Raw genomic sequence first — 5,251 nt, forward strand, 5'->3', positions numbered from 1 at the left:
CCCTTACTATATATACTAACTCCAGGGTCGTACTACAGTGGAGAAAAGGCTATCTACAACTTTCGGTGAAATGTGTTTCGGTGAATTGTGTTTTCAGTGAAATGTGCTTTCGGTGAAAAGTGCACAGTCAAATGTGTTTCAGTGAAATGCACTTTCGGTGAATAATAGTAGATCCACACACACATATATATATATATATATATATATATATATATATATATATATATATATATATATATATATATATATATATATGTATCTACGCATTTATTTATGCTTTTGTTGTTGTATCATTTGTCATGTAAATACAGATGGGCTAATTTTTTTTCAGTAGCGACTTAGAGGAAAATCCCCAGTTAATGATGAGCTCATATAACACAATTACCATCAAAAACAGTGAGACAGCAAACTTTCTTACCTGAATGACTGAGCAGTTTAGTTTGATGACAATAAAATACAGAATGGCTGTATCGTTGCTTCACTTTAATGAATATAAAATATTCTAGTGTATCTACATTAGGCAGAATTAAGTACAATAATTTGTGGTAGCATATTATTGCTGTAGTTAATGTTACTGTGTCACAGCTCTTAGTTTTCTGGTTTAATTCCAGGTGCAGAAATTTGGGATGCATGGCTAAGCTTAGAAAGGGCGCAGCTGTCATTAGCTCATTACACACTTATTTACCGACGACCCTCTATATGATTTTTCTGATTGTGCCAGTTTCCTTTCTTACCCTAAAGATATGCCTGTCTGGAGAAATGGTGATTCTTTAAATTACTTGTAGGTCTGTGTATAATGTGAGATTGAGTGTGCACACATCTTGCAATGCACTAATGGCTCTCTGCATTTCGCACATCGCTTGTCTGGATGGGGCCCTGACTTCCCTGTGTCCCTCAACATAATAAAGCAAGAATCAGGGAATACATGAACAAATTTGGGGATTTTGATACAATAGTATGTGCAGTCTTATGTATACAGCAGTTAATTCTTGTGTGGCAGAAATAACAGATTCTAAATAACTGCATAATAACACCATGGCAAGTTGCAATTTACCATTCTGTGACTGTGAACATTTTAAATGGGATGGGATAAAAAAAAAAAACAAAAGCCAAAAATTCCTACATCCTGGTTGCAGAAGTAAGGTGCATTGGGGAACAGACATGACAGAATGGAGTACATCAGATGTAAGTCACAGAACTATACAATAAGGTTGAATATTAGTTTGAATAAAGTATATAAACAGAGGCCAGAAGAACAAAATCAGTACAGCAACAACAATCCTACTGCCACAGCTCAGTGTGGCATTACAATCAAAGAATTCCACAACCCTGAGAAAGAATGAATGTTGTTACTGAGATTTGTTTTGACATCAGATGGGGATTTTGGCAGTGTGGTGGATTTGTGTTAAAATTTCTTCCTCACAGCTTCTTTGGTGCAGGGATCATCCTGACTTCTGCTCACTAACTGTATATTTTAATAAAAAAATGCATCAATGATTTTATTAAAACATAGGACAAAATCTCATGATGCCTTGAGTAGGCCTCTCTAGATAATTATTAATTTCTTATTTTTATTTATTTGATGCTTGTTAAACTGAGAAAGTCTGACTGGGAATTAGAGAATTCCATTGTTTGCCTACAGAGTAGGAGTAAATTGTCCAGGTGATTTCTAGGTTTGTGGATTTTCAGTAGTTGCTCATCCTCTGATTGCAGTGGTCTCTTAGGAAACTAGAAGAGAATTGTTATATCCTGATAAAGAAGGAGACCACACAGTTTCTGGAGTTGTAAGGCCTTTCTTTATTAAGAGCCTCCAGGTGCGCACCCATGCTACATCTCACAACTTCTGCAGTCATCCATACACCGGAACCAACAAGTTACCCGAGAATACAGAACCAACATTACATGTTGCAATCCCCACAGCGCCCCTACAGTACAACAACAACATTACCAGCCCGAATACTACATCCCTCCCCTTTTAAGCTATGACATAATCCCTTACATAAGCAAACTAGGGAGCAAGTTCAAAACAATGCATTTAGGCACTTACTTCTAAATAACGGGCTAGTTATTAACTGGTTACCATACAATCTAGCTATGTTGTTCTTGTAATCCATACATGCACTTTTTTTTAACATTGATAGTCCTTCAAGTAACTAGGTTTAACCAGCACACGCTTAGAACGGCGCAGTGGTACCACCTTAGGTGACTCCGGCGTCACAGCTACCACTTCAGGTATCGGTATGTCCATCCCTGGAACAGTTGGATCCTCGGAAACCTCTCCTTCCACGTCCCGGCGGTCTCCCTTGACTGGCGATCCTCCGGCCACTGCGAGCCCTGGTTCCGAACTGAACGGTATTTCCGAGGCTGGCAGTTCCATGGAGTCCTTCTTCTGTTCACTCCGCAGAATCTGGTCTACATGTCTCCTCACCAAGAAATCTCCATTCAACCTCACCTGGTACGATAATGGACCTGTACTCTTGACAATGACCCCTGGAATCCATTTAGGTCCATAACTAAAATTTCGCGTCATCACTGCATCTCCCTCCAGAAAACTTCTCTCTCTCCGTCGTCGATCATGACATTCTTTTTGCCTCCACTGGGTCCTCTCTACCTTAGCTCGGACGTTTGGATGCACTAGATCCAACGTGGATCTTAATCTCCGTCCTTGCAACATCTCGGCAGGTGACAAACCCGTGGTAGATTGTGGTGTAATACGGTAGTTGAATAACACCCTTGACACTTTTGCTGCTATACTTCCTTCTCCGGACTTTTTCATCATTGCTTTAAAAGTTTGGACAGCCCTCTCAGCACAACCGTTTGAAGATGCATGGTACGGTGCTGATGTGATGTGTACGATGCCATTTTTTCTCAGAAAACCCTTAAACTCTTCACTCGTGAAACATGAAGCATTATCGGATACAATAGTCTCTGGTAGTCCTTGGCTACTGAAACTCTTCCTCAAGCATTCAATGGTAATGAGGGAAGTGGGTGTTTTGACTGGATAGGCATCCATCCATTTAGAATGAGCATCCATGATTATCAAAAACATGGCCCCCATAAAAGGCCCGGGATAATCTATATGAAGTCTCTGCCAAGGTCTACTCGGCCACTCCCATGGATGTAGTGGCGCCGCCACAGGCAAGTTGCGATGTTGTTGACATGTTTTACACTCATTCACAGCGACTTCAATATCGTGGTCCAACTTGGGCCACCAGAAATAACTTCGGGCTAAGGCCTTCATTCGTGTGATGCCCACATGACCTTGGTGCAACTGCTGTAAAAGTGCCCCTCTTCCTGGGGACGGAATTATCACTCGTGCCCCCCACAGTACGCATCCAGCTTGCACACTCAGTTCTGTTTTCCTCACCTCATAAGGCCGAAAAACTGGATCCGTTTGTTGAACTGGCCAGCCTTACTGGACCCACTGAAACACTCTAGCTAGCACCGGGTCTTTGCGTGTCCATTCACTCAGTTCCCTGGCAGACACCAACGTGATGTCCTCCATCATCAAAACTCGGTCCTCCGCTTCCTGTTCTTGAAGATGCCCTGGTATCGGCAGACGACTTAGCGCGTCCACATTACTATGGTGTTTTCCGGGCTTATAAACAATCTCGTATTCATAGGCTCTCAATGTTACAGCCCATCTCTGAATGCAGGGAGAAACCATCTGCGGCACTGCTTTCATCTCGTTGAACAGTGACAACAAAGGCTTATGATCGGTGCAAATAGTAAACCTCCTTCCATAAAGGTATTTGTGAAACCGTTTAATTCCAAACATTACAGCCAAACCCTCTTTATCTAGCTGGGAATAGTTTGACTCCGCTTGTGTTAAAGTTCGTGACATGAACCCAATGGGTCTTTCTTGTCCATCTGGCATCCGGTGTGCCAACACCGCCCCTAACCCATAAGGTGAGGCATCACATGACAAAATTAAGTCCCTGTGACTATCGTAGTGCACCAATACCTCTGAAGACTGCATTAGTTCCTTTGACTGTTCAAACGCTCTGTCCTGTTCCTCTTGCCACGACCACTGAGCCTCCTTCCTTAAGAGCTTATGTAAAGGAGCTAACAGCATTGACAAATTTGGCAGGAACCTGTTATAATAGTTGAGTAAGCCTAAGTAGGCTTTCAGCTCTGTAACATTTGTGGGTGCTGGCGCCCTTTGAATGGCTTCCACCTTATTTGGCAGGGGGTGTAGGCCTGATGCATCCACCTTGTAACCTAGGAACTCTGCTTCCTTTGCCATGAAAGCACATTTACTCCGCTTCACCCTCAGACCTGCCTCTCGCAGTCGTCTCAGCACCTCGTTCAGCGTCTCCAGGTGCTCTCGAATGTTCCTACCCGTCAACAGGATGTCGTCTAAATACACAGCCACCTTTGGAATTCCTGCCACTAGTCCCTCCATTATTCTCTGGAAAATAGCTGGACTCGAGGAAACCCCAAAGGGTAAACGATTGACTTGGAACAAACCTTTGTGTGTGGTAAGGGTGACATACACCTTTGACCCTTCTTCCAGCACTACTTGTTGATATGCCTGACTGAGGTCCAGTTTACTAAACCTTTCACCTCCCGACAATTTTTCAAACACATCCTCCACCTTGGGCAAGGGATACTGCTCCAACTTCGAGACTTGGTTCACTGTTAACTTATAGTCACCACATATGCGTACCGTACCATCTGGCTTTAATACGGGAACAATTGGTGCGGCCCATTCCGCAAACTTTACTGGCTCAATTATACCTTGCTTAGTGAGTCACTCCAACTCACACTCAACTTTCTTCTTCATTGCGTATGGTACAGGTCGGGGTTTGTAAAATCTTGGCGTTACGTTCTCTTTAACGTGTATTTTTGCTGGTGGACCCCTGCAGGTCCCCAGTTCCTCTTTGAAAACTTCTTCGTTATTCTCCAGCACCTCTTGCAAGGTCAGGCCCTGCTGTTCTACTTTATGGAGCTGTAGGCAGTCCATATCCAGCTCCTTTAACCACGCCCGGCCTAGCAGGTTTGGTCCCTTACCTGCTACCACCAAGACTGGCAACTGTTTGGCTTGGTCTTTATATCTCACAGTCACTTTCACCATCCCCAATGTGGGAACTATTTCACCGGTATATGTTCACAAAGTCACTGAACAGTCCTGCAGCTTCGGAGCTGCTCTGGGCCATAACTTCCCATACTCAGCCTTTGACAGAACTGTCACACTACACCCCGTATCCACTTCAAACTGCACCATTTTACCATTCAAGTCCAACTGGGT

The 5,251-nt window shown here is 43.2% G+C and overlaps 1 pseudogene; it reads right to left on the bottom strand.

Moving 5' to 3' along the window:
* Window positions 1-2,986: 2,986 nt before the first annotated feature.
* LOC122794799 lies at window positions 2,987-4,786 on the bottom strand (annotated as a pseudogene).
* Window positions 4,787-5,251: the final 465 nt, after the last annotated feature.

Source organism: Protopterus annectens, chromosome 2.part1, assembly GCF_019279795.1.
Source record: "Protopterus annectens isolate FY-2018-M chromosome 2.part1, PAN1.0, whole genome shotgun sequence".
NCBI lineage: Eukaryota > Metazoa > Chordata > Ceratodontiformes > Protopteridae > Protopterus > Protopterus annectens.